This window comes from Vidua macroura, chromosome 4 (genome assembly GCF_024509145.1).
Source record: "Vidua macroura isolate BioBank_ID:100142 chromosome 4, ASM2450914v1, whole genome shotgun sequence".
Classification (NCBI taxonomy): domain Eukaryota; kingdom Metazoa; phylum Chordata; class Aves; order Passeriformes; family Viduidae; genus Vidua; species Vidua macroura.
Genome location: NC_071574.1, coordinates 20,984,426 through 21,011,711, shown reverse-complemented (window position 1 = coordinate 21,011,711; position 27,286 = coordinate 20,984,426). Strand labels below are relative to the sequence as shown.

Here is a 27,286-nt window from a genome sequence, read left to right as displayed (position 1 = left end):
CCTGAACTGGGTAATAACATGATAACTAAAGATGGTCAAAGACAGATGGCCATGAAAAGTACCAGTTGTGCCACAAAATTTTATTACCTATTTAATATTTTAATCTCCCAGTAATCTGCCAAACTTCTGAAATCATCACAGTACTTTAAACATGGCAGACATGACATTAGGTAAAGAAGGATACATGTAGATACCTTGCACTTTTACTACTGCTGTCCTCTTATTTAATATAAAACATGAACATTGCACCTTTCCTTCAGCTTGAAATATTACACTGTTCAAAGCTGTTGAATTTCTATTTCCAAATGATGTCATTGTGCATTTACACTGTAGAAGGTCAGCTATTTAGAACCTTTAAGTTATTTTACATCAGCTTTATTTTGAAAATTGCTTTTAGTTTGAGTTGATATAGAAAAAAGTAATTGTTATAACAATGGACAGTACCAGCCCAAAATATATCTTAAGTTTGGCTCCTCTTTGTGGAAGGGCACCAGACGTTCTGCAAATAGTCCAAGTAAGTATTTTATACAGAGAGAGATCTCTTTAAAGCACAAATACGAGCCAACAGTTCTGATCTTTTACTAGTGGGAAGGAATACAAAAAAAATTATATTTTTGTATCAGCTCCCAGGACCACACCAGGAAGCACACTGATATTGTCTACTGCCTTTGCTGAATGGGGATGGCTTCTAGGGCTAGCTTAGAACTCTTCATCCAAAGACTGTAGTCATTCCTCTGGCTGGGCTAATTTATCATGCAATTACACTGCAAGTTACTGGCAATATTCAAAAAGGTCATTAGGCCAGAATCTACAGGCTTCCCAGGAAACTTTCAACTTAATCCATCCGAATGTGACAATACAATTTCCAGGGAATAAAAAAAATCTACGTTCTGCTAAATCACTGCAGATCATCTATCTGCAGCTCCTAGAAACAGTACAAGCAAACACTTTCTCTTACAGCCCAACAATTGTCAGAGCAAGGTGTGAGTTTTAAAGAAAGCATGTCCACTTACATGGTTTTTTAATTATCATGAGCAGGAGAATATAGAATTTGCCTGCATTTATTCTAGGAACCCCAGATACCCCCAAGTGTCAACACAAGGGAGTAAAAATATTAATTTCTATATATTCAATTTTCTGAAGAATTCTAAAAGCTCTACCTAAAATTGCACTTTTTCTTGACCACAACTCATATAATACAAATATAACACAGTTTTCCAAAAACTGCATTTTGGATTAAAAAACTTCTTCTATTAAAATGAATTAATTTCAGCTTTGTGTTACCTGCTGAATTTAAAACCTAGTTAAAAGCCTAGGTAATTTTCTAATGTCCTTTCTAATGTCTTGCTCCCTCAGCTCATTCTTCTAATATGAGTCTCAGTGCTAGAAAAACAATTAAATGATTCTCCCTCTAGTTTATGCCTCCTCTCCTTACGTTCTTGCCTTTCCCTCTCCTTGTGAAGTAATTGTCAAACTGTATGTGCTTTGCTAAATGGCTTGAGCTCTGAATATATTCTGAGATTTATCACAAGAGCTGATACTTGAACTTAAAACTTTAATGGCACACTTACAATCTCATAATTCGGAGATAATTTCATTGAGGGAAATTCAGTAACACCAATCAAATCTAAAAAAGGGTGGGAAAAGAAAAAATGAAACTAGCAAGTAATGTAGGAATGAGACACTCTTTAATAGAACACCTTTCATTAATTCAAATTTCTAATTAACTACTGAATGCTTGCAAATCACAGAGAATGAACATCTACAAATCAAGTAAAAAGAAAAAAGCCACTGAGCTTGCCATGGAGACCACCATTAGGCTGTATAATCTGACTTAATAAACTATATGCAGATGTTTCTGTGTTTGTAGGAACCCAAACTTGAAGGTCAAATACGACCAAAGCTTTGAATTCTCATTTATAATTTTTCATGTCTGCATTAATTTTCATCTCTAAATTACGCCTGTGTGTTTAGGGTAAGTTATGTAGAATGACTTCCAAGTTGAAACAAGCTCAGCAGCATCCCCGCTGGTTTTGCCAGAGGCAGGCTTTGTTCTGGCTCGCCTGGCAGAGCTGTACCCATTCCTGTGCCTCAGGAAAACCGCGGCTCTCACCTCTGCTGTGGCAATGGGAATATGGAACACTGTGGAGTTTGTGAAGGATACTGTAACCCAAATCAGTAACTGCTCAATCACTCCTTACTGATCATCAAAAAAGGGCTTAGAATACAATTTTCTATCATTACTTTGTTTTGTTTTGATAACTGTAGCTTAATTTTTACCCAGGGTTTTCTTCCCCTCTTGCACTGCCTAAAAGTAAAACTACTAACATGTAGTCCTGACTTATTTAAAATTCAAAATATGAAAGGTAAAATACTCAGAACCCCAAAGTGGCCTAAGGAGAGAATAATACTCCATTGCTCTAGCACAGAAAACACATTCAAAGCCACTACAAAGCAACGCATCTCATTGCACACAACAAACATACAGCACAGGCTCCTCTTCCTATATCCATCTGGGACATGACAGTAGACAATAATATTCCTACTCAACTCTTAGAGAATCCCCTGCACAGATGCATTCTTCTGCCTTCCTTTCTGAAGGGACTTTGGCAAAAGGCACAGCAGCTGGCCTTAGGACCTAAAACTAGAAGCATCCATGTGGTTTTACAGTCCTCCCATTAATTTCTGATACCACAGGAACAGGTGCACAGTCTCACCCTGGGATGTTTCTGTTCGCATTATGGCATAGGGATACTTGTAAATAGTGATTTTTTCATATAACAACTAACGTTTTATTTAGAGAACTGAAATCATATACTCTTAGGAACTATGAACTCTGTATGATAAGAAGTGAACAGCTGTATTTTCCACGAGGGAACAGAAAGTTGATGTGTCCTATAACGAATAAAGCATCCAGCTGTTAAGACTACGGATGATTTAATCCCATCTTGGTTATTTTTTTAAACCTCAAGAGAGAATGTGTGGCAGACTGATTTGCAGCAAGGTTAACTTCACAAACCTGTGTGATCCCTTCTCTCTGTAACTCTGCTGGAAGTGTGTTCCACACGCGCACACACCCCAGGGGCCTCGCTGTCTGTGTAACAAGGACCTTGGCTCTGATATCACCCAGCCGTACTGACCTGACTCAGATGGCTTAAAAAAGAACTTTAAGAATCATAGAATGGCCTGGATTGGGAGGGACCTCAAAGACCACCTAGTTCCAATCCTTCTGCCATGGGCAGGGACACCTTCCACTAGACCAGGGTACTCAGAGCTTCATCCAACCTGCCCTTGAACACTTCCAGGGATGGGTCATCCACAACCTCTCTGAGCAACCAGTTCAGTGCATCACCACCCTCACTGTAAAGAATTTTTTTATTAACACCTAATTGAAACCTATTGTCCTCTGGTTTGAAAACATTCCTCCTCCTGTCACGATATGGTCTTGTAGAATGTCCCTCTCCATCTTTCTTGTAGGGTCCCCTCTGGTACTGGAAGGCCAAAATTAAGTCAAACAAAAGCCTCCTCTTTTCCAGGCTGAACAATCCCAATTCTCTCAGCCTTCCATCATAGGAAACATGCTCCATTCCTCTGATCATCTTGGTGACCCTCCTCTGGAACCAATCCATCAGGTCCAAGTCCTTCCTGTGTTGGGACCCCAGAGCTGATGCAGCCCCGCAGGTGGGGTCTTCACCAGAGCAGAGCAAGAGGGGCAGAATCCCCTCCCTCCCCTGCTGCGCATGCTGCTTTGGATGAGCCCAGGACACATTTGGCTTTCTGGCTTGTGAGTGCCCATTGGCAGCTCGTGTCCAGCCTCTCATCCAGCACCACCGAGTCCTTCTCAGGACCCAAAACAGCTTAATCTGGAAAGGCAAGAAGTGAAGGTCCACTACATCCTTAGTAAATACAACCCAGTTCCAGATCTACTTTCTTAACATGGACCCTGTCTTTTCTGCCACCCACATTGCACAGGAGACCCTTGGGAGGCAGCTGCAGATATCTCAAGGTGAGTAGTCATTTTTCCTGAGACCTTGTTGAATATGTGAGTATCCATGAGAACAGGTAACTGAATCTTGATCTCCCGCATCATGAGCAAATACCGTAAGCAGCCAAAGAAAATCATGTCTCTCTCCACTGCTTTAGCTGTTTCTTTATATATAAATATTTAGAAAGGAATTTTAAAAAGCTTTATCAGAATATTGCTATCAATTTCAAGTCAGTGCCTCTACTCTCCCCTGCAAGACAAGAGTTCATAACTGGTACTGTCTCTTTGGTTTACTCACTTGTAACAGATTCATTTAGTGTCCAGAGCCCATGGAAAGTTTTTGGGGTGAAGAAAGGAGGAAGAAAGAAGGTTGACGTAGGTAATGGTTATCTTGTAGCTGAGACTTTAAAAGCTTTCTATGGATTTGGATGTTCAAATCACTGTTAATTCTCACAGCATCATAAGGAAAATATACATGCAAATCCTTTGGAAAAGCATATACTAATTCTCCAGATATGCAGTTTGCACCACTTAATGAAGCTCAGATGAGAAACAGTGCTGAGAGGAGCGAGGAAATGGACTAGAAGTTACTTTCCGATGTATCCATGTTTTCTGTGCAAGCTACTTGCATTTAAGTCTGGACATAAATTTACATTTTCCCTTTTATAGATTGCAAATTTAAGCACAGGATATATTAAGACATTTTCTGTAGCCTATATATTAGCCCTGCAAAAGGATAACATATCTCATAAAGATGAGGAAAACTACAGCATTCAGCAGTATAATATCACTCAGTTTTATGGTGATGAAACGCTAAGTTAGATCACAATATAAATGACGTGATTTTAACAAATAACATTTGAAGGTACAATAATGGACTAACAACAGAATTCCTCTCAGATCCTTATGATATTATTGGTAATACTTATTAGGAAAAGGCATTGGTAACATGTGGTTACATCTTTATACTTAGGAGCTTAAGGAAAATGACATGGAAAGCACTATTTAAGGTTACTAAGATCAATAACCTAATGAATCAATGTACTGCTATCTGCTTTTAAAGTAAATAAAATTACATTTTAATCTTTTCTTCTTTGTATATGTTTGTACTCAGCATGCAGCATTTGATCTGCTGTCTAGCAGTTGGCTCTGTAGGAGTATTTATTACCTGTTTAGCTGATAGTAAACTACTGTCTGCTTTTATTTCCCAAGGACACCTCAGCTGTTGTCATTCCCTTCAATAAGCAGATGGAACCTCTTCAACTGACACAGCCAGCACTCACCTCAAGATCACCTGGTAAAGGATGCTTTGGAACATACCCAGTGCTACCCCTTGGAAAACAGCTGCAGGTTAAACTGGAGTACATCATTGACAGTAACAGGCAATTATTGCTGCAAAGTTCTGAGTCTGAAACACACAGTTCTACAGGGTGAGAGCTGGCCCAAGTGTCAGGCCAGTCATGCACTATTCAGCTCAGTATGCCTCCAGCAGGTTTTCTCCTGGGGCACATCCAGATGGCAAGCTATAAACCAACCTACCCTACACAGCCAGTCACGGTCCTCGAAGGAAATCCTCACACAGACCTCCCTCAGAGCAGGCCATGGGCAGCCAAGGCTTCTCCTGGAAAGGCTCTGGCCAGTGAGTCTTTTGCGTGTCACAATGCCACTAACATTGTGAGCCACACTGTCAGCTACTACGATCACAAATCACGGATGATTTATGTGATCAGTAAGGCACACCTGACTAATGGCTATTCCTTGATGAGATTCAGAACTGACAGCAATTCTCAGGATCCTACCACCTGAGCAACAGAGTAAATTGCTTTTCCGACTCCTTTCAGCAAATCTACCCAGTTACTATGCAATTTCTTCATGTTACGTATCTGAGTAATCACTGCTAATTTCCCATAATTGAGTCCTATATCTTCTTCAGAGTTGCTGTTCCATTAATGTCTTTTCCCAATCAAACTCAAAAAATCAGTGTATGAAATAGCTAGCAGTCAAGAGGATGTTACAGTTAATATAAAAGGAAATTTTAGAATGGAAATACTCATTTGTGGTATCTTTTGATAAACAGTTCCAGGCTGAAAAATCATATCCATACTACAAAAGACTTTAATGTGCTACAAAACACCAATCAAACCAATAATTCATTTTTCTTCTTATCCTTTGTCCTGACCTATTTTTGGCCTTTTTTGCCATAAAGTTTCAGTTACCTGTACAGCTACACATAATCTATTACCAAAATATGTATCACAGGCATTTGTACACTTTACCACTGGCACAAAAAGGATGCTTAGTCTAGGGAGAAGCAGCACCTGCAGGACCCTGCTGTGCCTACACAGGTTTTTAACTAACCTGACATGTGATACTGAGACACTTTGAACAAAAGTGTAATTTGTAAATATCTATCTCCTGTAAGTAAGCACCTTTCAGCAGAACAATGACAGTCCATATTTCAATCACATTTTAGCTGTAAAATAAGGAATCCAGAAAATGTCAAAAGCCTGAATACATTTGAATCCATCTCTTCATGATGGCATCAACATTACCACATGTAATTCTCCTGTACATGGATTCCATATCTCATTTGAACCATCTTTTGTGAAAGCCACATGACAAACTAGGCCTTACCTAAATATTGAAGTTATTTCATCAAAACAATCTGATCTCACCTCAAGACATTCGGTTAAACTTAGCAGAAAAAAAATTAGACAAGAAGTAAGTGCACAGATGAACAATAAGGAATGTTATAATGTCAGTTCCTCTGTTCTCTCTGCTCCAAATCTGTCAATCAGAGATGTCTGGTCTGTCACATAAAATGGAACAGAACTCAACTGGTCTCTGCTACAAGACACAGACTGTGATATTATCCACTGTCATATTTTAAAGCCGATGTAGGCAAAAATATTTGAAAACCTTAAGATTTTTTTAAGGCTTTTGTGACAACATCTAAAAATAAAAAGATAAAGGGAGCATAGAATTTTTCACAGCATATTTTAAGGTGAACAAGAACAATTTTAAACAATCTAAGCTTGGGAAGCACCAAGTTGCAAAAAAAATTAATGATTTGTGTGGCCTTTTGGGGCAGTTAGATTCTGCTAAGGATAACCTAAGAAAGGCTTGTGTGACACTGCATATTAAAATACAGCATCTTGACACCATGTATATGGTAGTGCTCATGCAATTTGAAAAGCAGAGTGTTTTCTTAATAAAAGAAAAAACCTTTATGTCCAACAATTAAATAACTGTTTCACTGTTCCATGCAGACTGTGGTACTTCTATACAATTTCACAAACTGCACTCAGCCCACAGAAAAAAAACACATCTCAGCAAAGTAGAGTAGTGACAATAAATGAGACATGCAAAGAAAAGAAAAAAAAATCATTCATATTGCATTTTTATAAACATAATTATGTAGTGAGGTTCCAAAACCCTAAACTACATGACAAGGCCACATGGGAAGCCTTTAAAAAAACCTGAGATGTTAACACAGACACACCAAATCCCAGTTTGGTACTCTACCATGTGTAACTTCCCTATCTCTTAGTTTATACCTGTGCAGACCTTGAGAAAAGTAGTTTAAATTAAGAGGAAATGCAAAAACCATATACTAAGCAGTTCAGCCTGGACAGAGTATTAGATACAGTTTATCCTGCTTTGCTTGAATAGTCCTTTTATTTTGATTTAAAACACTGTTTCAAGGAGAGTCTATTTCCACTGTAACCAATAAGATCAGTAAGGGCTATTATTAAATAACTCTAAGTGTGGAAAAAAATAAAATCATACATTACTCAGCCTGCCTGAGCTGATACTGTTAGCTCCTTGTTTAAATAGGCAGACAGAAAGAACTCCTCATACTTGTTATTCAATGGGAAAAACAGAAGAATGCTAAGTTGTGCCAGATCTTTTTAAGTGTTATGAATTTACATCAGCTCAGAAGTACATGCTTCTGAACACTGAATTTTAAAGTGGGTTAGATTTTTCTTCTGTTCCTTATTTTTCTTCACTATAAAAATATGTCACAGAGGGAAAATGAAAATACAACAGACTGACTTTTGTAATCCAGTATGCATGACAGTTAAATCTTCATGATAAAAGCTGCAAACTGGTGTTTGCTTATGTTTAAAGGACTTCTAGGTCTTGTCTGTGAACACCACCAGTTCTGATAATTCTGAGACAGGAAAGTTACCTAGATGAAATGACAGATACTGAGATGTTTCTTGTCTCTCCTCCCATTTAATCTTGAAAATAAAGTACATTTTATCTTTTTCCACTGTCACAAAAAAAAAAGTTTGTCTATTATTTACTCTGCAGTTCCTTCTGTAATCAATATCAAAGATGCAGTATGTCAGTCATATGAAGAGATCCAGCCACATTGAGAATGACAGTGTTTAAAACCTTATGTACATGCACAAAATAAGCCTGGCCTATTCGCTGTGAACATTAAAAAGGTAAACACTACTGTGGATAATGGATAATCTAAAAAAAGCACATACTTTCTTCCAAAAACACCTACAGAGCCAAAAAGAAAACTGGGAAATGAAACCAATGAAAGAAATGCACTCAAAAATGCTAATCAAACACTGAATGCAACATGTGACAAAGTTAAAACAAGTTTTGGTTCTAGAGAAACATAATGGCACAACCGTGGATTTTTTCGTTTGGGTTTATTTTTGACTGGTATATGAAGAATTTCTATGTGAAAAAAATTATTTTCTAGGTAATATAGAAAATACAGCTCCCAAAGAAAAGCACTGCTGTGTACCTGAGAGTTTCTGTACTTTTAGTATTTTAGTTTCACCTATTACAAAAGCAGTTCATAATGAAAAACAAAATGCAGGCATACGTAATAGAAACCTTCTATGTTTTTTAATAGCCTGAATAATACCAGGCTTCAGCTCACTTTCTTGGGGAAAAGGGGATGGCAGGCAGAAATCCTTTCTGCACACTGCTTGCATGACAGAAGATGGGAACTGCATTATGCCAGCTGTTTTACTCAGGAATGAATCAATATTGGCAGAAGGGTTTGACCAATATACTGAGCTGATATTTACTCTCCTATCTGTCATTCTCCTCTCTCCCATCATGCAGCCAGATCACAGTAAAGCCAGTGAATCACAGTGAAGATATCCCTGAGGCTGATGTCACCAGACGACACCTCAGAGCCAAAGCAGGTGCTAAAGGAGCGCTGCTCACTCTGGAAGGTACCTTCAGCTGCATCCCTCTCCCTCCCATTCTCACACCTACCCAGTCTAAAGGAGCCTCCATCTGTTCCATTTTCAGATGATCTAATTTCTGAGATCATAAGTTAGGGCAAATGAGGCTAACAGGTGATATAAAAGCACATTTTTTTTTTTCTTGAATTGCCTTTTTTTAAAATATTATGGTGTGGAGGTTACACATTTTGTTGATCTGTTATGTTTCTATTTAGAGTATTTTAATGTATTTATTTAATAGCCTGAGGCCAACAACAGATAAGACTGTAAGCAAACATAACACCCACAAACAATACGCAGCCTGCGTTGCAAAAACTAAGTAATCCTTTCAGAAGCATTTTGGTGTCAGGTAATACTTTCTGGCCATTTTATAAAATACTATAACATCCTGATGCTGTAGGGTGCCAGAGACAGCAATCCCAGATGTTTGCTTACTTGCAGTGTTGAAAGATTGTTGTTTCCACAGCTCCCCAGTAAACATGTTCAGCAGATAATCTTCTCCCTGCAGAAGCTTGTTGCTGTAGCAACCTGTTGGAACACCTGGAATGCTGAAGTGACCACAGGTGCATGAGCACACAATACACAAAGGTTGGAAATGACCTCTTGGATCATTGAATCCAACCACTCTCCACTTCCAGGAGAACCAATGTCACACAGGGATAATTAGTGGATGTATTCATAACATGTACATTTGTACAGATCAGAAACCAAATCACAGGCTATGAAGATGCCTAAGCTTAAAACAAAACCAAACCAAAACCAGAAGTGGTGTTTTAACCCAAAAAATGAGTCCCAACCTTCTACCGCTATTCTGTTCTTTAAGGTAGTTCCTTTCAGGCAGCAGAACAGACTTTAATCTGGAATTCAGCAGCATGGCTCCATTCTTGCTCACAACATTTTTGTTCTGTACTTATTTAATCAATAGATTCACTTTATGGAACAAAACACAATCTGGATTTTAAACGAGCTGATTTAAGTCCCCAATTTAAATTATAAGCAGATAAAGCATCATAACCAGTGAAAATTAGAGGAAGTATAAAATCTTAATCTGACCTTAATCTTAATCTTTATTTATTCCTAAACCAAAAATGTTATCTTTTCTATTTTATCTTGCATTGTACCAGCCATAACATCTGTAAACTCAGGAAATATTTTCATGTAAATATTTTAATAACATAAAAATCTTGCCTAATTATAGCGGCAAAGATCAATTTTTCCCTGAATTGTATTACCAAAAATTATTCTCAAACATCACTACCAAATGGCTTGTTCAAAGCTCTACAGAAAGGGCACTGCTCATTGAGAAACTGTGTCAGATCTTTGCTGTCAGAATTACCCACAGGGGACACATTCTGCCATCTCATAATGTTTCTAAACCTTTTGAATCACTTCTGTGGTCTCATAAAGATTTCCCTTGATACCCTGTAAACAAAAGGTCAGATCTGCATTTACCCAGGTTCCACATTTATGGAAGATTTATCACTGCATTTTCTGAAGATATGGCATGGGCAAGCAAGCTGGAGCATTATATTTCATTTCAAGCAGACGAGGCCTCCAGCTCCTTTTTTGATGGTTTTTTTTTCCCTCTTAGCAGAACCAAAACCAAAGCTCAACAGATCATTTTGGTTTGTGTTCCAGGTCACCTAAACAATTCAATTAAATAATTAAGAGATAAAATAAGCTATTCATGTAAAAGAAGCACCGACAAGAAATTTTGATTCTCTTGCTAGGTTTGGCTGATAAGCAGTCTTGAAGTAAACAAGCTATCTGGAGATGCATTTTTGGCACAGAAATTAGTCCTGATTATCAAGGACTGAAGGAACAGTAACAGTTTAAACCTCCTAAGTGAGCCTGGACAAGCTTTACATAATACAGTAAAGTTATTATAAATCAGATCGCAACGAAACAACATTTGCTTCCCGTTTATTTACTTTGGGCATTTGACAGAACTTTCTGTGTAGATTGTTTTCTTTGCAGTGTCAATTCTCTCCGCTGTCTCTACAATCAGCATTTTAAAGTTTTTGCTTCCATCCCTCTCTTTGCTTCCCATAATTAGCTAGGTTCATGTCCACGTTTTCCCTTTAAGCTAGAAACTGCCTGAGCTCTTAGTGTGAGGTTTTAGCAACAGATGGTACACTTCCCTCTGAGTTAATTCTGAACCAGCATCTCAGGGTTGAGATTGCTAGAGGTGTTATCTTTCAGCAGAGATCCTGATTTTATAATCATTACCCACCCAAAGCCTTCTTAAAAAAAAAGTTGTCAAGCTCTGCTGTGGTATTATTCTGTGTCAAACAGCTGCTTCAATGCATCTAAGAGAAATATGCCACCAGAATGCTGAGTGAAATAGGGTGTTAAATGCAGAGTTGTTCACTATTTGCTGTTGAATAAAATACCCTCTCTCTCAAGCTCTCACACAAATGACACCCATGTTTCTGCACGTTCTTGCCAGTACAACAGCTTTCCTCTACCTGGGGTGAAGGCAAAAGTAATAAAATAAAATAAGAATAAAGCTGGAGAGAAGGTTAGGACAATTTAATAAATTTAAGGGGAACAGAAGATAGTTCTTGGCCAATAATGATAGGGAGTGCAGCATAAGGAATCCATGGAAGCCTGAGAAGATGTGTAAAACTGCGAGAAAGAGAGCAGCAATGGGAAGGGCAGAGAAGACAAAATCGCCAGTCAGGAAAATGTCACTAGACCAAACAGTGAAACTGAGATCTGATGACAAGAAATTCAACAAACTCTAGAAAGATGTTGGGAATTGAGAGATGGACACAATAAATACATATTTTTAATTTACCATGATTTTACAATAGCTACAGTATTAGCATCATAGGTCATGAATCTATTAAAAAAATGGAAATAAAGGGAAAATGAAAGGAAATTAGTTCAGCTCTCGGTACTCTTGATTCCTTGCATGAAGAGCAAAATTCAGTTGAAATATTTCCTGAGACAGAGAAAGATTAAAAGAAAATTAATGGTACTGTATGGGCACAAATAACATTTTATAGGGTATGTCTGTGGTTATCATAGCTGAAGGCTAAATGAAATATTTGGTCTGAGTAAAAGTCTGAACATATGATATGCAGATGTTTTTTTACTCCTTGTTGCCTAAATAAATTCCACTGCACCAATGAGCAAAGAGATGAAACTCTTTAGAGTCCTATTTCAGCCACTGACCAAAACCTCTACACTTAGGTATCAAAAGGTTAGATAACATGTTTGGTTAGAGGGGTTTTTTTCCCCCCAAGAGATGCTGAGGATACTTAATTTACACAGATCTCTGATAGAGCAGCCTCTGAATTCTCCCAAAGGTAATCCCCCTCACCCTTCAGCTGCTGTCTGTTGAGCAGAGTGACCTTCATCCTTATTTATGCCCAATACTTTCGAACTAGTATAAAGTTGTGCAGAATTTATTTTGTAAGGGATCCTTAAATTTGTCTGCAAGTAGGACATTTGTCTACAGTAATTTAATACTAAAATTCAACCACTTATTCCCATTAATTATATCTGTGGAACAACTGGGAACTATTAAAACATGTATGGCATAATAAATAACTTCTGTGCTAAAAGTTATTCTTTGGTCTGCTCTACTCCTTTCAACCCAAAATTCACCATATGTCATCACTACTCACTTCAGGAGGAGTTCTCTTCATCTCCCTCTCTCCCTGCTCATAAATTCTGTAATTCATGTCCTATATAGAATTCTGCTAATTTTCTACATGACATATAATTGAGAAAATTCCCCAAAAAATACACAGAAGAAAATAAATATATTTTTGCTTGTAATTAGCACAGACCTGATTGTTAGTTTGCTTCTTATCTTGCAGATCCTGATAGTTTTCTAAGAGTAACAAATCTCTGAAGTCATTGACATTTTGTGATATAAATTGTTAAAATAACTATGTTATTCTTGGCATAAAAGTGAACAATCCAACTATTGTTAAAAAATACAGACTATAAACCAACATTACAGCTACTGTACAAAACCAGGAGGGATTCAAATATGCTTCTTTTGCTCAGCCACATAAACTCTTGCACCCTTTCTCTCTAGCTAATATGAAAAGCAGGGAGGGTTTTTTTTTTTGGCCCTGAAGCATATATAAACTCCTGGCCTTGGAGGACAGGATTAGGAACACGCCATCTGTCTGACAGCTCATTCCCATGGGAGGCAAGCAGGGCACACAGGTTGGAAGAGAGTTACAAATCATTCTAAGAGGTTCTCCACTCAGGCAAACAGAGACAAGGGTGGCACAGCAGCAGGCATCTGTCCTGCAGAGTAGACACAGTCTCAGAGCACCAAATTATCTGCTGGTGTTCAGCAGTGGTGTTCTATCACCAAGCAATTTTGTCTAGAATGAGTTAATTAGTTTTTCTCCAAAGATGTTTACAAGATGAATAGACTAATGGTTTATTAAATCAGCACTTACAGCTTATATATTTGCTTTTAAATTTCAGTCTGTACTCCAGCCTGACCATTTTTCATTTAAAATGCAAACCCTTTGGAGAAAAAATAAAATAAAATAAAATAAAATAAAATAAAATAAAATAAAATAAAATAAAATAAAATAAAATAAAATAAAATAAAATAAAATAAAATAAAATAAAATAAAATAAAATACAACAAAAACAAAAAACAAACAAACAAAAAAACCACAAAAAACAAAATAAACAAACAAAAAAACCCCAAAAAATAAAAAAACAAAAAAAAAAACCAAAAATCAGAAGCATTTTACCCAAATCAAATTCAGCTTTGATCTCCCTTTTATCCCTCTACTTTATTTCCTAGTTATGTACAAATTGCACAATGATATACTTCAAACACAGAACTGCATTTGTGGAGCACCAGACAACCCCCTAGTCCCATTCCCCAGAAATACTTATGGGCCATCACAGTATGAAATCTTAAAATTAGTGTTTTCAATGCTTTTCTGCTTATCTTATCATAGCACTGCTGAAGAAGGCTGTGATCCTCTTCAGCAGATCTCTCTAGAAAGCAGGTATGTGTTGAGGTTTTAAATTGTTACTTACTGTATCATACATATTTCATGCTGTGAGAAACATATAATGCACTTAATGTGTGTATTTGTCCCCTGGCATCTGCTGGCTGAACCAGGATCCCTAAGTGCCTTCTAATTAACATTTACTTTGAAAACAGCAGCAAGAAATAAAAAAAATATACCTCTTAACTCATCCTTTGGGATTAAACAGATTAAGGAATATTTTTGTTTAGCTCTGACTTTCCTTAAATACATCTGAGTCAATTTCTGTGATCTGTCTAGAGCTAGAAGATCATTAGGAGGATGAGAACCTTTCACTGAGTAAGATCCTGGACAGGAATTTATCATTCAATAAACCTTTTACCTTGCAAGTTTTGGCCCCTTCTGTACTGAGGGTTTGAGTTAGAGTTGACAGACTGTCCTGCAGTCAATGCAACACAACATGCTCTACAGAAGTGAGAAGTTTTCTGGATTTGTGAGCAAGTAATATTGTCCAATGAACTATGAACGATGCAGTAAAGAGTAACATTAGACTTCAAATCTCTTTTTTTCAAAGGCAGCAAAACAGGGTGTGTATCAGTAGTGGCCATCATGGATAGTAACAGCCTGTTTTAAAGTAATGTTTCTCTTTTGAATTGGAGATGCAGGAATGAAGCAATGCACATGCACAGATAAACATCAGCAAAGATTACTTTGACAGTAAGAAGTAGAAGTAGAAAAGATCTCTCAAATTTATAAAGTTAAAACCTCTTATTGATCAAAGTGGATAATAATTGTTCACTCTAAAAATAAGGTCTACTTATTTTAATATTAGACTATCACAGCATTCTGGAAACATTAGTGTAGAATATCTCATATAATTTTCCCTTACATATGGAAAACTGCTTAAGAATTAGCCCAGCTTCACACCCCTCTCCACCAAAATCTTAAAAGTAGATTTCTCACTTTGGACTACTTAAGAGCCAGGTTTTGTCATGAAAATCTTTACAGCCTCTTACGGCAGCTCTCTCAAGGCTACCTATCTCTCCTCCTTGTATGTTAAACTTTTATGTCTAAATGCTTTAGAAAAAGTTCTGAATATTTAAACAGAGCAGAAGAACAACATGGACAGCATGCAGTGCTTAACAATTTTGGTCTCAGTAGTATGTGCAACAACCTTATTCACCCTACATTTAGTGCTGCCCCAATCCTAAATGTCTCCAATCCTGGAATGAGTATCTCATCCAATTGGTGTTTCCAGAACCTAAGAAGAATTAAGTAAGAAAATACATTAAAATATTTCTCAAACATCATGCGCTTTGAATCCAATCTGGACTTAAATTTCATCATACTCACAACAGATTATTTCACCCTTTTATAGGCTGATGAACAATGTGAGGTCTGGAGTCTTAATAAGTAGGGCAAAGCAAGTGTAAAGAAAAGAAGAATGTCCCATCCTATACCAAGGAGAACATGGACAGTGTCAACAGACTGGATACACTGCAAGCTTTACTTAAGCTGCACAGGACAGAGAAGCTCAGCTCTTTGAAATTAATCTCACCTTTCATGTAACAAGGCCTCGCTTCTGAAAACGTTTAAGTACTTTGCTCCCAGTAAAATCAGAGATCACAGTAGTGCTCAAAAGGCCTTTGAGGATGCATGTGGTTGCCAGCAATCTAACAGGGTAAGCCTATACACTTTTTGCTCAGGATGTGAAATAGGACAAATATCAGGATGGAATGCACAAAAGGCAGGATGCTGAATAAAACGGTTCTTCCAGTGGAAACTGGGAGGCATTAGCCTGAGCTGTAAGAACTCAATCAAAATTTAAGTTGCTAGAACATGCACCCAAAATGTGAGCAAGGAGTTTGATCTCCCTATTCAGACTCAGAAGATGCAATTCTCCCAGCAGGGTTCTCTAATTAGGAAGCTGTCCCCTATTGTTGAGTGGGAAGCTTTAATCTTTCCCACCACAACTATTTGACTGTTCAGAGAATAGGAACACCACAGCTGTACTGTGCAGAGACGCAAGAGTCCCTGACCCTGCCCCAATGGCTGCTCAATGCACCTGAAATGCATTAAAGCATAAACCACATCTCTCATTTCCTCTCCCAGGTATGTGTCTCAGTGGCTGTAGTGACAGAATCACAGAAAAGTTTGGGTTGGAAGGGACCTTTTACAGTCATCTCTGCAGCAAGCAGGAAAATCTTCAAGTAGATCAAGTTGCTCAGAGCCCCAACAAACAAACCTTGAATGTTTCCAGGGATTAGGCACTTACTACCTCTCTAGGCAACCTGTTCCAGGGTTTCAAAACCCTTATTGTAGAAAAAAATATCTTCCTTATATCTAGTCTGAAAATCCACAAATTCTCCACAACTGCTTGAACAGAGGGTCTGGTTGGGAGCATCAGGGACACCTCATAGGCTGGTGGGTGGGTCACCTTCTGGGAGGTAAGAGATGGGCAGTCTCAGCTCCTTAAGCAGAAAGATGCACAGATACTTGGTTTCCTGAATCTTTGATATCTTAGGATATGAATGTTTGAATTTTTCAGTTAGGGACTGCGTAGCCAAGGATATAAGAATGGTTTGACACCTTTTAATTGAAGATAAAAGGAGACACTTGCATTCATTACACTGATGCATAAATGCCAATGACCCTTTTTGTTTCATGAGGCAACCTGCATACTACATGTTTACAAAGGCAAAAGCAAGGTTCTCATTTTGGAGCCCTTTGGACCAGTACAGATTATGCAGACACACACAGGACTGTAGGGCCCTAGGGGAATTATAACAAACAAGTATTAACTACTAACATCTCTTAAATAATAAGCAAACATGGTGCATATAGTGGTAAAACTTTAAAATATCACCCCATGTACTAATATTTTTGCTCTGCTTTTCCTGTTTTATGTTATTTTCTTTTTCTATGCCAAGAAAGTGAAACTTGCTTTGTAGTTTGACATCTGAAGAGTCACTTTCAAACTTGAACTCCTTTAATTGTTATTCAACACTGTAGGAACCAACCTGGCTTGCAAAGGAGGCCAGGTGAATCCCCAAGGTTCAGTGCTCTGTTTCATTTCTATACCCGGTCACTAACTGTGAGACCATTTGGCAGCAACAGTCTTTAAACCTTCAAATAATTAGTTCTTGCAAAGGTAGATGGAGACTGCAGAAGGAATATTATACGGAAGACTGTAACAAAAACCCAAAACAAAACCCCCAAAACTCAACAACCCACACTTCTGCAATGTGCCTGACTTGGAATCACTTGAAGAAAAGTTTTCCAGCTTCGTTTTTACCTTTATATATGCCTATATTCCTATTAAAAGCACTACAAGTGAAAGAAAAACCCTTCAGAACTGATTTGGGGTGAGAACAAAGGAAAAAAAATCTCAGCAATTAAAATTGGCTGTAAACAAGAATTGGGGGTGTGTGTGTAATTTTCTCATTAACTATTCTGCAGAGGTCCACAATAGTATTTTCAAAGATTACTTTGAAGAAATGTTAACATAAAGAGCCATATTTTAAAAGCATCTTTAAAAACTTTTGCTTGCCTAAAAAAATAGAAGAGTGGTACGATTCTCCCATCATCAGGTCTGTGGAGTGTTTGTTCATTTGTCTGTGGTTTTTGATCAATATTCTCAGTAGTCCTTTGTAGGCAAGAAGAAACACAGCTTTTTTGAAATCATAGCTCAGCTGGAAGTGAGATCTCATCCCTGTATCTCAGACTCTGAGTTCTGAAGGAAGTCTCATTAGTAACACTGGCCCTGAATTGAGTATATTTCAATGATAAACACACAAGTTGGAGGACTGGTGATAACAAGAAGAAACAATCCACCAGCTGATCTTTTCATCTTACAAATAACCTGTGGGACCTGGGAACGGTGGCTAGATTTTATCAGCCATTAAGGGACTGCAGATGGGAAAAAGGATCTTTAAAAATCACACATTTGCCTACAAATGGTGCCAGGAGCTGGAGGATGTTCTTTGGAACTGACTCTTTGCTGGTTTGCCTGCTAGCATTTATTTCAGATGTAAAGCTGGACCCAGCATCCTGGTGATTTGAAAAAACTCTTGCAAGATATTCTTCTCCCATACAACTGACACTCAGCATGTGAACAGGTTCCTTCCACCCTGAATGTCTCCAGTCTTTTTTTAAAAGTAATTCAAAATTGCATTCCTCTTGACTATTCTCAACTTCTACTCTTCTTTTCAGACCAAGAAAGTATCATAATATCAAGTTACTCCTTTCTTATTTTATTTTTATTTATTTCTGTGGTGTTAATATTTGTGTTTTTAAAATATTCTTAAAGTATTTGCTTGTGAAAAACCAGAGATAGCGAAATAGAACTGCTTTATCTCCAGCTGGAAACCGCTAACTGGTGATTCTCAAAGAGACCAGATGTCCTAATTTTTTTCTTTTATGTGGAAGATATTCAAAGAGGCAAAAGGACAAATTGTCAAAAAAAATTCTTTTTCTGCTATTATAATGATATTGATATGATTACGTTACAATCTTTCCCTTATACTTAATACAACAAATTTTAAGTCTTTGGCTATAAGTCATTGCCCCTCTAAAAGAAAACTCCAGCACTCCCTCCTTTCATGTGCTCCTTCTGGACCCAGAACCTTAATGAAATTTGATAAGGTGAACTTCTTTTATATTATACACGCAATAAAAAGCAAACTGGCTCAGGGGAAGGAGGAAAAGAGTGCAACACACACAAAAATAATGATGGGGTGATAGAAAAGTTCTTTACTATAAAGTGTTGACTGTTGCATTATCAACAGATGGCATTCTATCCATGACAAACTCATCCTACTCAAGTGCATTTCATAAGCATATGTCCTTATACTTCTCATTACGTGTCTTTTAGAGGCGCAGAAAAGGTATTCCAGGTATTAAAAATTTGAATTTTAAGTCATGTTTAGGTAAGTTTAGGAAATAAAAGAATTTGGTCTGGTGTTTGAAGCTGGGAAGTAGTGAAAGGCCTGAATGATGAAAATTATACAACTTAACCCTTTCCATATATTTCACAGCAGCTAATAGCCAACTATACAATTAAACATCCTATGGGTGATATAATAAAAATTAATGCACATTATTCAATTACTAACTAATTAGAAGCATTTACTGTGTTTAAGTACCACACTGTGATAGCAGAGTGGGGATTTCAATGAATGCACTAACATTTTATTAATCACATGGCAATTACTGTAATAAATGTAAATAAAAGTGGTATTAGGGGACCATAATTCTAATCACAATCCTTTATTAAAATCCTTGTTAAAGTCAGACAATTATCAACAGTCAAGAGGAGAGACTCTGCCTATTGCTCAAGGTGGAAACATGGTACAATTCCACAAAAATCACAATACAGGGATGAGGCAGGAGCATTGCCTGGCTCTCTTCAGAAGTTTCTGAAGTGAAGACAGTACAGGTGGGGACACCGGCTGTGCAACGTCTGGCTCCTGCTCCTCAACAAGGACAGGGAGCTCATCTGAGTAGGGATGAGACTCCTAACAATTTCATGTTGCCATTGGTATCTTGCCAGGCCCACAAGTCTAAAACCCCCACAAGAACTCCACAACAGCTTTATTTGCTTCGTCCCCCTTTAGATCATCAGTGCTAAAGGACAAAACAGGTCCTAGAAGGGCTAGGTAAGTAACACTTCAGGCCCATGTCAGCAAAAAAACCTGCGATAACCAAAAATTAGGCCTTGAAGCAACACTTATTTTGATAGGAAGCCTTTCATCTCCATGAGATTTTGCTGTTTCGGGTGAATGAAACAACAGATCTGGCCACTGAGCTGTGATTTGATCTTGCTTTAGAGATGGCAGAAAAACTACCGTGCTTTTAATCTTCCTAAGGTTGTGCCCCAGCTCCACACAAAGTTTTCACACAAAATCATATTTAGGACCATTCCCATGGTCCTAAAATGAAGTTCTTTACAAAGACCACTTTTTCTCTGCTAAAGAGTCTGATGGGACACAGTCAGATTTTACGAGGTTGATAGCCCTTGCTTAGATACAAGTACTCAGCAGAGTTTGGTTTGGGTGGATTCTGCAACACACATGAGGGAGCTAAAAATGAAAGAGATATTCAAAGGGACAGGAGCAGAGCTCAGCAGGTGTGTGCCATGTTCTCCCAGAGATCAGTAGTAAGTGCACACAGGGACAATTTGCACATGCAATTTTTAATTGTGCATCCTGGTCGCATAACCCAGCAATTAACTGAAATTGCCAGGATTTCTAAATCATAAACTATTAGAATACCATACTGTGTACTGAGAAAACCTCACAGCAGTAACAGCTATGGATGGGTTCATAGGTCTTCAACAAAGTTGAAGAAATCACAACAGCATGGAACTGGTGTAAGCTATGGAGAGCAATGCTCCCTTTTAATAATTCAAGAAAATCCATGGAAAATAAAATACAATATTACTAGGAATATGCATGCATGATTGCCATTGTACTAGAATGATGCATTCAAGAACCGTGTATGTTTTAGTACTAATTTTGTGGTAAGCCTTTAAAAAAATAAAACAAATGACATGGCTTCTCTCTGTATAAAACTAACTTAAAGTTAGACTGTAGATTCACAGCAAAATTAAGGAACAAAAGAAATATTCAATTACTTGTTCCAAGGAACAACAGTTGACTCAGAAAAAAACACACACCTTACATAGTTAAAATAAAGTATCTATTTTAAGAAGATAGATATTTATCTTAAGTTCACTCTAAGTTTCTTATTTTTAAATTAACTAATCTGTTCACATTCACAGACTTAGACGAATTTCTCTGTTTTAAGTGAGCAGACGCAAAATACTTTTAATAGAAAAGAGACAAACATTTCAACGTGTGGTGTATTTCCTCTGTAGTGAAGCAAATTATCTAACCCACAGTTACACAGCAGCTGGGATTTACTTTTCTAAACAGAAATTTTATGCTGGCACCATCAGTTCCACTTCATTTGTGACAGACCCACAGATTTTATTTTTCTCCTATGAAAACAATAAAAATGGAACACCTGGCAGCATGTCATTGTCAAAACAATGTATTGCAGTGCATGGCAACCTCCATACCTAGGGATTTCTTGCATAATGACATGGGAACTCTTCAGTTCTAGCCTTCTCCTCCTCCTGTAAGATGACTGCAACAGTCTATTGCTCATAATTTTATACATTATTGCCCCACTATTAAGCCATTTTGGATTTTCATCCATCAACAAACACAAGAGAAAAACTGTTCCATTGAGTCAGATGTTTGCAACTCTCAAAAAAATTTTGTCTCCTATACCCCTCAATTTTTGTGTTTACGAAGTTCGTAAAAACCGCTTAAAACATATACCTACATACAACTTCTTGGTTCCAGAAAAACCCAACCCACCACACGGGGGTGCAAAAAAGCTCCACATAAGAAATCAGGAAGCTAAATTTACAGCAACTGTGACTCAAACATCCCTTTTTCTATCAGGTCAGGCTTTGATGACACACTGTCTCTTACATTATATACCAAAGCTGGTCGCTCTATCTTACACTGCACATCAAAGCCGGTCCCCTCCAGCCTCCTCGGCTCAGTCCCACATCTCCCCCACAGATCCTAGCCCATGCCCCTGGTCCTGCACTCTTGTACCTGGCCTTAGCAACTCCTCACCTGAGAGAAACCCCTTCAATCCTGAGTAGCAAGCGGACAAACCCAAATCCTCCACCCTGGCTCCATATTGGCCCAGGGAGGGGTGGGAGTATAGGAGCAATATCTCTCTGTTTGCTCTCTCTTGGATGTTGGGAATATGTAGGACTTGCAGCTGGCCCTGTATCAGACTGCAGACTTTGAAGGTAAGGTAGAGAACTACCCAGTCCTCACTGTTCTTTCCTTATCACAGCCTCCTGCTCCTATTTGCTGTGACCATATTTCTCCACCAATCCTGTCCCAAACCAATACCATATTGCCCCCTCAGGGCGTGGGTTCTGAGACACTTACTGCCTCTGACTGCCCCCTCTGGGCATCCATGTCCTTAACTACCTCTGGGAGAACGTGCAAAACATCTCAACATTCTCCCAAAGGACCCTCTGGAAACTGTCTACTGAGAAGCCACAAGAACATCAAGAAAAAATTAGTAACATGAACCTTAACATTGAAAACTATTTAGATGACTCTAGAATGCTGAAAGACAAATTCCTTCACCAGGCTTTTAGGGATAACTGCAAACACACCCAAAAGGTAGCCTTCTGTGACCTTTTGAAAGACAATTGTAATTGAAAAATAATCAACTGATATTCCCTTGTTCAGTACTAGGACAATAAAGTCTGTCATTAATTTAAAGAGTGCCATGAAATCCTGAGCCACATTAATGGATCCTTCAGCAAGAATTTGAATTCCTAGCTCTTGTTGTTTTATACATTCTCTCACTGGTATTTCCCCCCACATGCAAAGAGATAATACCTTAAAATGTGTTTGCACAGGTCAAAGAACAAAAGACAGTAGAGAAAATAAAGAATGAGACCTCAAAAATCAGAATTATAATCTAAATTCATTCTTACATTTAGAGGCATCAGCAACACAAGTCATGCTCACTTCAGCATGACACCATAGTAATGTTCCCTCCAATTTTCTTCTTGCTCTGATGGCAATGCAATTAGCATCTAACACAATAAATGTTTCACCCATTGCTGGATTTCAAACTCCTCTCTCCCCTGCCTTTGGCATGTATTATTTCCTTAATCCAAAATGGAACAGATAAAACAGAGGAAATAATGCTTCTAACCCACTGCTGAGTTCCTTGCTGAAATACCTGAACAATGCTCTCTCTTGAGAACATCTCCGTCAGGCAGCATTCATTTGACTGATTCTCTGACAAAAAAACCCAGACAATTTAACCAACCTTATTATCCCATGATTTTGCCAGAACTGATTAAGAAAACCGTCAATCAATCCATAAGTGAACTACCCTACTTTATTTTACTTTATAAACCCTTAAATTAAATACCTTCCACTCAGGAGATTAAACTTTCAGGAATACTTATATATTCCTGACTCACCATGGGCTTTCGTAATACACGTGTGCTTTAGCCTCATGACCTTACTGGGGCAAATTTCCCAACAAAAACCCACTGCAAAATCCAACACCATCATCAGCTTCATAAGAGAACACATTGGAGCTGTAAATACAAAAAGCAATTAATTGATATGAGGTCCCATGATGGTGCCTCGGCTAGGCACTCCTTTGCTGTAACAGATATCCACTGATACACAAAATAAAGAATTATTATGAGACCCATTCATTACAGATTTTTTCCCCAGGAACTGAAGATATGATCAAAGACATCTATGTAAAATACTGTATATTCACAACAAGTGAGACCTCATTTAGTTGAGGACTTGAAAGGGCAATTTCTTAAAATTGACGACTGCATCAAAATGGAAGTTTAATGAAATTCTCCCATTAACACATGTATTTAGCAGGTGGCTCTGACTAACTAGGTAACATTTAAAAGCTTTTAAACTAACTAACATTTAAAAGTTAAGCTAGTCTTTCATTTTCTTCACACCACTGTTATTTTAAAGTGGCAGAATTTCTTATGGGACAGTTGTTTGAGAGATGGCATCTTCTTATGTTATAGCAGCATTTTTATTTCAAACAAAGAAGAGAGAGGGTAGAAAATATATAAAAAGGGCAGCACTTTACACTAAAAATGTCTATGGTTCATTAATAGATACATGATCTGACAAGAGATTTATCTGCACTTATGAAGATTGAGTAACACTGCCGAGGTTACCCTCTCCTGCACAGTTAGGCTCTGGAAAACAGGATAAAAAATCTTTTATTTTTTATTTCAAATTGTTTCTGTCTTATACCACAATTGATTATTAAGCTTGACACAATATAAAATGCATTTTTAATGAGTCAAATAAAAAAGTTAGAAAATATTCAGTTATTGAAAGGTTGAATGTATGTTATCAAAAAAAAAAAAAAGTAAATGTTGAAGCTACTCAAATTATAGTAACATAGCTAAATATTTCTTTTTGTGCTCTTTTTGTAGAGCTCTCAGCATGGATTTTATTCTCAAAGTAGCAATCTGATTCACTGCCAACCTCATTAGTAATTTATTACAGATCTACTTTTTCTAAAGAATCCTGATTTCTCGATCAGATTACATGAAATGTTTATAACTTTGATTAAGCTTTCATTACATGCTTATGAATGACTATTCTGATTATAAGATGAGAATTAGAGAATGTCACAAGATCCATAGGCTAAAGATAAGAATTTATTAGAAATTAAGAACTCTCTTCATCTGTCATTGATCTAGGATAAGTAATTTATGTTATTTCTACCACTATTTAACCATCTGTAATAATGTTTGTCTGTACATATTCACAAATTTCCTTTCATCTAACCCTTAGTTTTGGAAATTCCTTCTGTATTTTCCTTGACATAATTTGGAGATACTTCTAACAACTGATTTCCTCCCCCAGGCCTATAAACTATAAGAATTTACAAAATATCTTTAAAATACTGGGGAAAAAAAAATCAACTTGTATTTGAACGGAATATGCAAAAATTCAAATAAATGCATTAATTCTTCCATGTTAAACACTTCTTCAACCTTGCCTTGTTTATGAATAGGACTAGGAAAGGATTAATCAAGTCACTCGAACTAATACTTTAGTGCTTTCCTAAACTGTAGTACCTGGGCTACAATCCCTCCTTTACTTAGATGTGTCAACACTCAACTCAATCCAATGACAGGCCATGGAATCCATCATTTTCAGAAAGCATTATTTAATAAAAACACTAAGTTAATGGGATCACACCAATTGTGTACAGACTTAAGGCTTTAACCCTCAAATGGGGATAAATAAGATGCAGAAGTGCTGTGTGTTTTGAAAAATGATGTTTATGCAATTTTTTATGCTGCCATCTTCAAGCAGAACAAGGCTGACAAGTACCAGCCTGTGAAATGCTCTCTTTTAGAGACTGAAGTTTATTTTTATTTCCATGTTGTAATACATCTTGGAGAATAAAAACAATGTTTGCTAAGCTCACAACTATTCTGTGCCAATTTATTTTGAAACAGGTCCGAAATTATATTACTGCCTAATTTATCTTCTAAACCATAATTTTCAGCTTTGGGGGATACAGTCCTTTACAAACACACAGAATCTGTGTTACAGGGAATATTTAGATGCACACATGTGCATATACACCCACACACACCCTTCAAAGAAAGAAGATGCACTAGGGGACAGACAGACCAAATCTGAGCAAGAATGGCAGGGTAAAAAAATTTCATCTTGGAAAGTCTAACGTAATTTAAAAAAATTAGAAACCTCCTTCACATCCCTTCAAGTGAAGGACAGTTTTATGGTTTCTCATACTCTTCTGTCCTTGTCCTTGCCCTGCAGATAGGAACAGAGGCTGTTGGAGGCTGGCACCTCACTGCTGCCTACAACAGAGTCACACAGATTTATTTGTGACCTCCTGCTCGTCGGTTCTTTCCCTTTTCAGGGTTTTAATTATCACTCCTGTGCTCACGATTGGAAAATTCAGTCCTTCTCCACCGTCACTGCTTGTACATTATTTCTCCATGTTTATGGCTCAAACATAAATTTTATAAACATCCTGTCACCCAACAACCACATTAAATTATAACAACACTGCAGCATGTATAGTGAGGTAAAAAGGAGCACTAGATAGAGTGTTAATCTGATAGCATTATCTGACCTGGGAGGAAAAAAAAAACAAAAAAACTGCAGAAACCAAATAGAAAGAATAAATAACTCTTTTAATCTCACTCATCAATAAATTTCAAATTAAACTGAGTCATGCAAAAAAAAAATGTTTTTGTTACTGTTTTTCTTCCTGCAAAACATATTAATCATCTGATCATTTCTTTCATTCCAAGGTCTCCAATTCCAGTAATTAAGTCTTCCTGCTTTTAAAAGTACTGTATTTCAATTTTTTCTGTTCCAGAGTAACTGTAAAGACAGCCTGGCCCTGAGTCACCATTACCTGCATCTTGGTCTTCTATTGCTTAAGCTAATAATTGTTTCTAATACATTAAAATGTGTATTAAAGATGATTAAATGACTGATAGTTCTAATTGAAATTCATTCCTCCTAGATCAAACTCTTATCTTACCAAAGTTGACAATTTCAGTATCAGATATCTTGGGAGACAATCCCGATTACATTCACCAGAACTGGTGCTTTATCTATTTGCTATGCACATATAAATAATCAGAGAGCTACTACATGCATGAAGAATATGAAAAAAAAAAAAAGGATTTTATACTATTGCAGTACCAAATGTGGTTTCTGCAGTGCAAATAATACAAATAAATAACTAGATAAATAAATGATATTTATATGTCTTGCCCATGTGTGGTAAATTTTTTACGAACTATTAGTAGTTGCTAAAAAATTTGCAGCTCAAATGCAAATAGGGAAAAAAAGCACTACTTTTTTTCCTCCCAGCAAAACAAAAAACCTTTCTGTTCATTTCAAGTCTTTCTCTAGAGGTCAGCTTGTATTCTATTCTGCCTTTTTCTTTGAAATGTATTCATGAAATGGGACAAAACACAATGAAATAGAGACCCTTTTCCAAAACTGTGCTGAAGGAATATTAGTTTCATGAGTTCTTATGCTTGATGAATCACTGCCAGCACATTCCACAGTAGGTTAAAAGGACATATGTGAAAATGCAATTATAGGGATTTTTATTATAAAAGAGAGCACTGTTTGGATGTACTGCACTAAAAGATTGCAGTGCAACCCTGTAGCACTGGATACTTACCAGTTCACTAACGGTGATGTCAAGAATTGCACTGTCGTACATCTATGCGGGGGGGGTTTAGGATATATTGTGGTGACAAACTCACTCATGGGTTTGTGGCAAGGTGTGACAAGGAAATTGTAGGAACACCAAGAGCACAGGGAAGGGATGCTCATTTGAGATCAAGTTCACATGAGCTGAGCTCCAGGTACAAGCCAAACACATGCTTGAACATTTCCTCCAGGAAACTAAAATAAATATCTTTGACTTTCATCATTACTGCCCAATAAACTGTTCTTTTTATTACACATACCTTCGAGCTAATG

General features: G+C 37.4%; 1 protein-coding gene and 1 long non-coding RNA gene across 5 annotated transcripts in view; one reads left to right on the top strand and one right to left on the bottom strand.

Moving 5' to 3' along the window:
* The window catches only part of CCSER1 (coiled-coil serine rich protein 1), a 607,763-nt gene that overhangs the window by 168,288 nt on the left and 412,189 nt on the right, over positions 1 to 27,286 (bottom strand). The window lies entirely within an intron of this gene.
* LOC128806649 (uncharacterized) lies at positions 5,744 to 11,054 on the top strand. The gene is made up of 3 exons (XR_008436895.1): positions 5,744 to 5,799; positions 9,080 to 9,192; positions 10,935 to 11,054. It is a non-coding gene; the product is annotated as an uncharacterized LOC128806649 (long non-coding RNA).